At 34.8% G+C, this 12,455-nt stretch overlaps 1 protein-coding gene across 1 annotated transcript in view; it reads right to left on the reverse strand.

Annotated features, from left to right (window-relative positions):
* Positions 1-12,455, reverse strand: part of cdh24a (cadherin 24, type 2a) — a 97,925-nt gene that overhangs the window by 53,092 nt on the left and 32,378 nt on the right. The gene's annotated exons all lie outside the window — the stretch shown is intronic.

Here is a 12,455-nt window from a genome sequence, read left to right on the forward strand (position 1 = left end):
GATTAAAAATTGTTGTTTAAAAAAAAATTATTAAATTTATTAATTTATTTGAAAATATGGTTTCTATCTGGAACATAAAATAAAATAAAATAAAATAAAATAAAATAGTCAAGTACTGTTTACTGATTAAAAATTGTTGTTTAAAAAAATATATATATATAATGTTTTCTGCTTAATTTACATGCATTTATCAAAATGTTATTCAGTGTAACAATCTTGTCAGGCATATTTACAACAAAAATTAAACATTAAAACATTAAAAGATGAATTACTTTCACCCTAAATACTAATTAGTACACTGTAAAAAAAAAATCCGTAAAATTTACGGTAAAAAACTGGTTGCCAGAATTTTACCATAAAAAATACGGTAGCAATATTTTACATTTTAAGGTTTTCACTTAAATTTACAGGTAAATACCGTAATTTCATACAAAAAAACGTAACTCATATAATGGTGATGTACCAAATTTTTGAAGCACTGAAATCTGTTTTGTACCTTTGTATTACAATGATAACCACCAAAAGCAGGTGGTGATGACAACATCACATGATGAACCAAAGTCCATCGCACGGAGGTTTTAAATAATACCATATACAGAAGGTGCACAGTGTCATTCACACAAACACTAAACACCATCATGGTAACACACATACAACTGAAATAATGCAAAAAACATTAATTTAACAATATTAGATGTAACATACAACCTTAATGTACACAACTGCCAAGAAAAAAATTAAGTTATTTCCACAAAAAAAAAAAAAAAAAAACTTCAAATAAAAAAATGAAATACAGGGAATTCTGGGAATGTCAATTTACGGTTATTTACTGTAAATTTTACGTTCTTTTTCACTTCCAAAAACGGTATACTACCGTAAAATTAAATGCAATGTCCAACACAGTTTTTCACCGTATATAGAAGGGGAACTTACCGTTAACCATTTCACAAGTTTTTACCGTAGCATTTTTACAGTTTTTTACCGTTAAATTCACTGTCATTTTTTAGTGTAGTACTTTTTCAAAATTTGCCACTGTCCTAGGTTTTGCCGATTTGTCAGTAAGAATTTTTTAATAATTTAAAACAAAATAAAACGCATTTAAAAAGCTTATGCAAAAACTTATTTGAAATGCTTGGTGAGCATTACAGACTTCTTTCAAAAACATTAAAAAATCCTACCTTCCCCATACATTATTACAAATATCTTAAGCCACATACACGTATGTATTTCTTATTCATAAACATTTGCTGCATACCTGAAAAATGGCAGGTAGATCTAAAGTAGACTTTGAGATATGAAGAACAATAACCCTTAAATTTATAATGCATTTTATACCCAGACAGCACAGAAGGTGTTACCAAAATCTAATGCTACTTTCTCACTTGGCTAATATTCCTTTCTAAAAACATCCCGTGAAGATAATGACTTAAGAGACCAGCCGGTTACTCCACGAGGTAATGAGATGTGTTTGTTGTTTCCAGTAAGTGAGATCCTCTAAGGCCAAACCACACAAATTTAATATCCGAGTGTAAAAAAAAATGATATCGGGAAAAACTGTCCGTAATAAACGAGCGGCTTCCTCATTTATGCAGCCATTACTAATAAAAAGGAATTTCCCTTTTAATACTTTCCGACAAAGTCATAATTGCTGTGGTTGAGCTCTGGGCAGGCAGACTAATCCAGGATCACTGTGAAAGGGCACCTTTCACTAGGGGCTAAAAAAGACCTCTGTATCCAGATATCCAGTACGCCTGATACGAGGAACGCCAGGTGTTTTTGGACAGATAGGGGGCTGATGATTGGCCGGGCAGAAAATTCATTAGCTCAGCCGACCAATAAGGTCACAGGGGAACTGTGAGGAACATGCACATAAATGTGCCAGATTAATCTTTAAAACCAAACATGCTTTGGCTATGAACAACACGGTTAAATTCAAGCTGCACAGTGTTCACTGCATACTCATTTAAATATGGAAACACAGCCTGTCATCACTACAAATAAATAATGAAAAATGCAGCTATTTTGCATTTTTAATCCATAAAATCGCTTTAAGTCTTGGCAGACTGATTAAATAATGATTCATAATGACATTAAAAATCATGGCTGATATTAGACAATGTATAGTTATTTATTTATATATCTTAAAAGAAGATTATTAAAAGACCTAAAATGCAAAAGGACTTCACCGACACATCATGGACACAAAAGAATCACTGAATCATTTATTGAATAAGGTTCATTTGCGTAACCTGTACATACAAACCAATTCACTCAGTTGAATTGGACGATACATACAAAAGACATTTTTAAAAACAGCAGTATTTTAATGAATAAACATCAAATAAAATAACATATCATGAACATTATTATTGTAAATTTTAAGTTTACTGAATGGTTAATTACAATAATAATTGAGTTAAAATTGAACTTCATACCATTTTTGTTTGCTGGATAATTTATAGGCATTACTACAAATCAAATCAATTACTGTTTAAATAATTAATTATAAATAAAGGTTAGATTTTTATTTTATTTTATTTTATTTTAAAATATGGTTTCTAGCTGGACCATTTATGGTTGTTATCTGGTTTGAGCTGACTTCCAAATAAAAAAATAAACTAAAATTTTCAGAAAAAAATCTTTTAATATGTGCAAGTCAGTACATATTAAAAAATAATTTTCATATATGAAAATTATTTTTATTAAATTGTAAATTAATGGTTAATTACAAAAAAAAAACTGAGTTAAAATCGAACTTCATAACTACAAAAAATCATAACTAAATGGTCAATTACAGTACAAATAGTGATTAAACTTGGTCTGTTTATTTATTTATTTTAAATCATGGTTTCCAGCTGGACCATTTATGGTTGTTATCTGGTTACCAAATATAAAATAAAATAAAATAAAATAATGAAATTAATCATAACAGAATGGTCACTTACTGTACAAATAGTGATAAAAATAAATAATTAATTAAATTTATAATTAATTTTTAATTTATGGTTGTTACCTGGTTCAAGCTGGCTTCAAAAAAAGAATAAAATAAAATAAATAGCTGAATTGTCGGTTACTGTACAAATACTGATTAAAATTAGCATTTTATTTATTTGATTATTTTTAAATATGGTTTCTAGCTGGACATAATTCTAGCTGGCTTCCAAAAAATTAAATTAAATTAAAATAAATTAAATTAAATTAAATTAAATTAAATTAAATTAAATTAAATTAAATTAAATTAAATTAAATTAAATTAAATTAAACTGAATGGTCAATTACTGTAGAAATACCGAGTAAAAATTGCATTTATTTATTTTTTTCATTTTAATGTGGTTTCTAGCTAGACCATTTATAATTGTTATCTGGTTCAAGTGGGCTTCCAAAAAAATAAAAAAATAAAAATAAAAATAAATCATAACTGAATGGTGAATTACTGTTCCAATGATTAAAAATTAAATTTAATTAACTTTTTTTTTTTTTTTTAGATATGGTTTTTAGCTGGACCATTTATGGTTGTCTGATTTGAGCTGGATTTAAAATAATAATAATAATAATAATAATAATAAAATAAAATAAAAATAAAAATAAAAAAATCTGAATGATCAATTCATGAACAAATACAGATTAAAATGGCATTTTATTTATTTACTTATTTAAAATATGGTTTCTAGCTTATAGCTGTTATCTAGTTTGGGCTGGTTTCAAACATAAATAAATAAATAAATAAATAAATAAATAAATAAATACAATTATTTTACAAATAATATTCTTTTTTTTAATGTGTTATCTGGTTTAAGCTGGCTTCCAACCAATAAATAAATAAATGATACAACTTAATTCATTCTACAGTACTGAACTTAATTCATAAAACAGCACTGCTGCTTTTTCCCATCACTGCAGGCTACTAACAAAAAGCAGTATTGTACACTGAGGCTACTTAAGTGGGCAATATCTGTTTATCTGCACACTGTAGATGTATGCTAGTGTTGTGACATAACCGTTCTCTGGATTTTCCCCCTCACCTACACACACACACACACACACAATGGCAGTCTACATGTCCATCTGTGTTTTCCTCATCTTCTCCTCTCAGCTGTTTGCCTCTCACCCTCTTTGTCCATCTGTTTCACACTCTCCCTCTCTCTCTCCATCTTTCTGTTTGTCCATCTGTTTAACCCTCATCTAACACCTCTCCGTCATGTTTATCCATCCATCTTCCAGTCTAATGGAAGCCCTTCTTCACATCTTCGACAGCTAATATTCCGCCTTTGTCTGCGCCTGTAAGTGTGTGTGAGGGAGGAGAGGAGAGTTTAACGGGAATTAAGTTATTATGTCTAAGCTGGGTCAGGGTGAGAGAGAGAAAGTGAGCTGACGGCCAGCTAGAGGGAGCTGAAGGGATTATTCATCCTTCAGTCGGGTCTCTTTCTCCGTCTTATCTTTGTCTTGTTCTCACAGCTTTTTGGAGTACTACTTTAGTACAGAGGGAGTGTGTGTGTGGTCAGAAGAAGGCTTCGCAGTGGTTTCCCATCCTGTGATCACGCTAACGCTCGGCATGCTGGGAAACTGAAGTGGGTTGAGGGAGCTTGTGATTAAAGGAGCTCTTAGGTTCTTTCCTCCTGCGTCTAAAATCTCTTCCCCCTGCTTTTAGTCTTAAAACAGTGACAACTTTCTGTCTTTTCCCTTTCTTTTTCAGTTCTTTGACTCACTCCCAACCCATTTTTGATACTTTTTAGACTTTCAAACTGCTTTTTAGACTCTCAACAAGACTTCAAACACACTCCCACATCTTCAGCACAAATATACAGCAAGTACAGACGTACAATTAGGCATGCGGTGCACATATACTAGAATGATAGAGGCTAGTCTTGACTGTCTGGTACATAACACAGCTTAGTCTGGTCAAAAACTGTTCAGTGACCAATTACAGATCATTTTGTTTAATGGTAGGGCCAAGCTATTAAACCATACTAACTAAAAAAGTGTTAAACAAACGCACAGTAGTCTCAAAGTTCAAGTTCAAGTTCAAGTTCAGTTTTATTTCTAGAGCTCGTTTTAACAAAGCAAACAAAGCCGACCAAAGTGCTGGACAACAAACAATAATATATACCAAAAGAAAGTCAGTAAACTATTTAAAACTAATCAAAACCAATACAACAAAGGAAAAAAAAAAACATTAAAACAGGATAAAACCATTAAAAAAAACACACATTACTACAGATTAAAAGTAAAAAATAAATTTGTAAACTTCAAGTCCAGTGATCCAGCAATTCCTATATTTTCTATATTTAAATGTAAATAAAATAGAAATATATACATATATATACACACACATTATATGCAGATAAAAGATTAAACATATTAATTTGTAGCTTTACATATAAAAAAATAAAGCTTAAACGCTAAAATATTTTTACAAATACTGTAAATATGTAAAGCTAAGATAAAATAATACAATTTCATAATAATAATTAATATTAATAATACAATTAGTGCAAAAACTGTTCGCTTTTTATATAAAAAAGTTAAAAGGTTAAAATATTAAAATATTAAAAAAAGAAAAAAGCTAAGATAAAATACTGATACTATTTTAATACAATAGTAATAAACAAATAATAATAATAAAAAAGTGTGCAAAAAACTTCATTAAATTATATTGCTTTTCATATAATACAAAATTAAAGCTAAAAATGTTAAAATAAAAAAATAGTAATAGCTAACATAAAATACTAATACAATTTCATAGAATATTAATAATAATAATATTCTATGCTGCAGTATAATCGGCCCGCCGAAACTCATCCAGTGAGAAACGTTCCGCAGTGCAAAAATAAGTGCGATTAAAAAAATTAAACACATTATTTTTGTGTAATTAATTAATCTAAATTAACGCATGAAAGTCCCTTCCCTAATTATTTTATATTCTATTCTTATTCATTGTTAATTAAGTATTGTTCACTTGTATTATCCAGTTTTTTTCTTCCAGTAACACACACATAAATATGTACTGTAGAAGTACATGCGTAACTGGACCCGTCTGGATAAACCGATCTGTGCATTGATCATCCCTCATTATCATGTGCGTTTTCCCTCATCGCCACACAAACACCATCACTGCACTGCTGTGCATCTGACAGCATGGATATTTAAATCTACAAATTAGCCCTGAAAATACCTTAATACACACACAGATGCATTAGCATACATCAGACCGGAGCTGTATATTCAGAGATGGCAGCGCTCAGCCGTAGCAGAACACGAGTGCACAAGCTGTCAGAGTGTTTTAAATAAGTGAGGTAAGAACATGGACTCATAATCCCATATTAACACTCGTCCTTCTATGGAACACACGCTTGCTAGAGGAACAGCCCTGCATTCACTCACACAGACAGATGCTATGTTTGCAATGGACTTACTGCATGCTATTTATAAACAAAAAAAAAAATGACTTTTTAGCATCACTACAATTCCAGCTATGTGGTGTTTTGTCACGCTATACTGCTACTAGATGAGAAAAGTGGCCTGTTTTTGGAAAACCACTGCAGCTCAAATGTTACACTACTGAACACATGTGCAATAGGACTTTTATTTAGCTGCTCCCCAACGTTGCATAGTAGTGTGGCATTGCGAATACATTCTGAGATACTCGTACTATCTTCTGGTTGGTTGAAAATTTGAGAGACATGAAGGCTTTTGATCATAATAAGAGCTCTGAGGTACGGCGAGTGCTTTTCTTTAGTGCACTCCGAAGCCATTTGTAGTCAGAGAGAGAGCATGTATGTGTGACAGTGAGAGGCAGAGGAGGAGTCTCTCTTCTGAAGAAAGAAAGGGAGAATCACACAGAACAAAGCATTCGAGTAGATCTCAAAATCAGCTCTAATAGATATTAGCACCAGTCAGAGTGGCAAAACCCCGCTGATCTGAGGAGTGTGAGAGACAAATGCATTTATTCTGACATTAGAGAGAAAGGACGGACATGATCAGCGGGTCTGAAACTACTCAGACATAGTCGAACAGTTTTCACCAGTGCTACTGAAACTAAAAACATAGGTCTATAAAGCCTGAAGAAAGCTGTCTGGTACAGTAGCATTACAATCATCTGAATGGCTGTTGTACGGAGGGTGAAGGACCTCCTGGAAATACATGATATGAATTCTTAGTTCTCAGCTGTTAAAATAAAATTCAGAATTGAAATCCATTTCAGTTTCTTATTTAAATCGAATCCAGGAAGCATTATATACATATATATTGATAGTATTTTACAAACATGAGGCAGAAATGCAATTTGAAATTGAATAAAAAATAGAATTATATGAATAAATGAAATTCAACTAAATTCATGCAAGTAATTAAATTTTTTTTGGATGGATGGCTGGATAAATAAATGGTTCGACCAGTGAACAAAAGAATGGTGGATAGATGGCTGGCTGGCTGGATAGACCAGAGAACAAACAAATGATGGATGGATGGATGGCTGGCTGGATGGCTGGATAGACCAGTGAACAAACAAATGATGGATGGATGGATGGATGGATGGATGGATGGATGGATGGATGGATGGATGGATGGATGGATGGATGGATGGATGGATGGATGGATGGATGGATGGATGGATGGATGGATGGATGGATGGATGGATGGATGGATGGATGGATGGACGGACGGACCAGTGAACAAACAAATGATGGATGGATGGATGGCTGGCTGGATGGATGGCTGGATAGACCAGTGAACAAACAAATGATGGATGGATGGATGGATGGCTGGCTGGATGGATGGACCAGTGAACAAACAAATGATGGATGGATGGATGGATGGATGGACGGACGGACGGATAGACCAGAGAACAAACAAATGATGGATGGATGGATGGCTGGCTGGATGGCTGGATAGACCAGTGAACAAACAAATGATGGATGGATGGATGGATGGACCAGTGAATAAACAAATGATGGATGGATGGATGGCTGGATAGACCAGTGAACAAACAAATGATGGATGGATGGATGGCTGGCTGGATGGATGGCTGGATAGACCAGTGAACAAACAAATGATGGATGGATGGATGGATGGATGGATGGCTGGATGGATGGCTGGATAGACCAGTGAACAAACAAATGATGGATGGATGGATGGATGGATAGACCAGAGAACAAACAAATGATGGATGGATGGATGGATGGCTGGCTGGATGGCTGGATAGACCAGTGAACAAACAAATGATGGATGGATGGATGGCTGGCTGGATGGATGGCTGGATAGACCAGTGAACAAAGAAATGATGGATGGATGGATGGATGGCTGGCTGGCTGGATGGCTGGATAGACCAGTGAACAAACAAATGATGGATGGATGGATGGATGGATGGATGGACCAATGAACAAATGAATGATGGATAGATGGATGGATGGCTGGATAAACCAGTGAACAAACGAATGATGGATGGATGGATGGATGGACAGACCAGTGAACAAACAAATGATGGGTGGATGGATGGATGGACAGACCAGTGAACAAACAAATGATGGGTGGATGGATGGATAGACCAGTGAACAAACGAATGATGGATGGATGGACCAACGAACAATGAACAAATGATGGATGGATAAATGGACCAAGGAATGAACGAATGATGGATGGATGTATGATGGATGAAATGTTGGATGGATGATGTAACAATAGATGAATGGATGGATGAATGGACCAACAAACAAACAAATGACAGATGGATGGATGGATGAAATAATAGATGGATGATGAAACGATGGACCAACTAACAAACTAACAAACAAATGATAGATGGATGGATTGACCACTGAACAAACAAATGATAGATGGATTGATGGATGGATGGATGAATGGACCAATGAACAAACAAATGAATGATGGATGAGTGGATCAATAAATGAAAGAATAATGGATGAATAAATGAATGGACAAATGATGGATGAATGAATGGATCAATGAACAAACAAATTAATGATGGGTGGATGGACCAACGAATAAACAAATGATGAATGAATGGATGGATGGAAGAACCAATAAAAGAACAGATGATAGATGTATGGATGGATGGACCAATGAACAAACAAATGATTGTATAGATGGGTAATGAATGAAATGATGGATGGATGGACGGACCAGCAAATGAACAAATGATAGATGGATAGACCAATGAACAAACAAGCGAATGATAGATGGATGGATGGATGGACGGACCAACAAAAGAACACATGATAGATGGATGGACCAATGAAAAAAAAGAATGATAGATGGATGGACCAACGAACTAACGAACGAATTATGCATGGATGGATGAATGGACCGACCAACAAACAAACGAATGATGGATGGTTGGATGATGAACGAAATAATGGATGGATGAATGATGTAAGGATGGATGGATGGATGAATGGACCAATGAACAAACAAATGAATGATGGACGGATGGATGGACCAATGATTGAACGAATAATAGATGGATGAATGGATGGATGAATGGATGGACCAATGAACAAATGAATGATGGATAGATGGATGGACGGACAGAACAATAAATGAACAAATGATAGATGGACAAGGAAACAAACAAACAAATGATGGATGGATGGATGGATAGACGGATGGACCAACGAATGAACAAATGATGAATGGATGGATGGATGGATGGGTAATGGATGAAATGATGGAAGGATGGATGGAAGAACCAGCAAATGATCGAATGATAGACGGATGGATGAAACAGTGAATAAACGAACAAATGATGGATGGATGGATAGACCAATGAACGAACAAATGATTGATGGATGAATGATGGACCAATTAAAAAACGAATGATGGATAGGTGGATGGACCAATGAACAAACGAATGAATGAATGATGGATTGATGGATGGATGGATCAACGAACGAATGAATGATGGATGGATGGATGGATCAACGAACAAATGAACAAATGAATGATGGATGGATGGATGGATGAACCAAAGAACGAACAAATGATGGATGGATGGAACAACGAACGAATGAATGATGGATGGATTTATGGACCAACAAACCAACCATCATAGATAGATAGATGGAACAGTAGATGGATGGACCAATGCATGGATGGATGGGTGGATGGATGGCACGACAGATGGATTGATGGATAGAGTGCTGAGGCACATGGTGTGTAAAAGCTGAAGAGCTCAAACCTTCTTCTGGCATTAATATCATGGAATTGAGCTTCATGGACTGGGCTTCCATGGCTGAGCAGCTGCATGCAAGCCTCTCATCACCAAGTACAATGCCAAGTGCTGGATGGAGTGGTTTAAAGCAGGCCGCCACTGGATTTTAAAGCAGTGAAAACCTGTTCTTCAGAGTGATGAATCACACTTCTATGTGTGCCAGTCTGATAGGTGAGTCTGGGTTTGGTGTATGCCAGGAGAATGTTACCTGTCTGACTGCCAACTGTAAAGTCTGGTGAAGGAGGAATAGTGGTATGGGGCTGTTTTTCTTCCACTGAAGGCAAATATTAATGCTTCAGCATAACAAGACATTTTGGGCAATGCTACTGTATGCTTCCAACTTTGTGGGAAGAGTTTGGGAAAGTGCACAAAGCAAGGTTCATAAAGACATGGTTGGATGAGTTTGACAAACTTGACTGACCTGCAGTGATTCCTGACCTCGACTCCATCAAATACCTTGGGGATAGACTGGGATGGATATTGTGAGCCAGGACCACACAAATGCTCTACTGGATAAAATAGGCAAAGATTCCCACAGAAACACTATGAAAACCTGCATTTCCAGAAGAGTATTATATAAAATTATATATTTTATTTTATTTTATTTTATTTTATTTCCTAAAGCAACATAGAATAAAATAAACAGTGAACATTTTAAATTACTAAATGATTATTTCCCAATATTTAATATTACTTAATACTTAATATTGTCTATTTATTTTATTGTTATTTTTAAAATTTGTATAGTATTTTATAAATATATAAAATATATGGGACCTTTGCTTTGGCTATATTAAAAAAAAAAGTTACCATTTCTGTTTACTAACAGAAAACTATTTTAATTACTTTTTAATTACATCTTCTTTCTGTTGTTGTTTCTGTTATTTCGAGTTGAAGCTTTGAACTTTAAATAGTCATTTATGGAACACAGCAAGTGTTGCATTAAATGTGAATTGTGTAATCTATTATTTCCAGTCATTATTTTTCAGTCAAAAACCATACAATTAATTTGCAACCCGTTTCAATTCTGTAACATGACCTGTTATTTCAAAATGTTCAACAGGGAAAAAGTAGATGAATTGCACAAAATAAGACCAGCAAATATAGGGTCCATTTTGATTTCACGTTGGCTCCAAATAAGTGTACGTCTGTGTTTGTGTGTGTTTTGACTGGTTAGAGTAATAGGCAGTGAATGTGCTTTGACATCATGGTCATGCTGTGTTCTGGAACTCACACACGCGTGAACGCAGAGCGCTCAGCCCGCGGCTTCATGTAGCTCACCACAGAGAGAGAGAGAAAGAGAAGCTCCTCTAAGCTGCTCTTTGATGCCGTGCTCTTTTCCTCGTCTGACACACAGCAATGTTTGCTTTATTGCCTCCCAAAATCAACCAAGCGTGCCTCCTGTGTGACCCCCTCAGGACAGGAAGTCTCTCTGACTGCAGGAAGTGTAAATCTTTCCCACTTCACATCACTCGCGGCTGAATTTGTCTTCGGTTCCGCACTCTTAGGAATTCAAGGATGAATTCCCTGAATTTCAGAGAACATTTGTCAGTGTGCCGGGTTTGGGACCGCTGTCAGCGAGTTTGTAAATATATTACAGAAGCTCCAATCTTCCAAAATGAAACAAGGAGGACTGTGTGATTGCTTTCTGTCTGTTGCGGCTGTTGCTTGTCAGATTGTATGATACGACCCCAATGAGATTTTGGGTAAAAGCCAAGGCAGACCGTGCGACATCACTGTGTGTCTTCTATGTCAAACTCTGTGAAACATGTCTTATGACAGCACACGATTGGCAGCGCTTTACGTTTATCAATCACAACACGTTCTGACATCCTCATTGATACGTGAAATTGAAATGGTGCTGCACAAACTCGAGCAAAATTTTGGCTATGTTAGCAATATTTTGCCTGTAAACAAAAGGAAAAGAGTGTCAGTTTGTGGACTGCTATATGGACAAATGTATTAGGACACTTGACCATTGCATATATTAATGTTTAATCCAAACTTTTGGGTAGTTTTATTTAATTCAACTATTGTTTAAAAATTACTATATGGCTGGCTTAAAATGAACCCAAAATAAGTTGGAAAAATCAGACACATAATTACTAGAGGCATCGGCAAGAATTAAAATGTGAACATTTAATAATAAGCCATTTAAAAATAATATTTATTATTTAAAGGAACACTCCACTTTTTTTGGAAATAGGCTCATTCTCAAGCTTCCCCCGAG

The sequence above is a fragment of the Garra rufa genome, chromosome 18, assembly GCF_049309525.1.
Source record: "Garra rufa chromosome 18, GarRuf1.0, whole genome shotgun sequence".
Taxonomy (NCBI): Eukaryota; Metazoa; Chordata; class Actinopteri; order Cypriniformes; family Cyprinidae; genus Garra; species Garra rufa.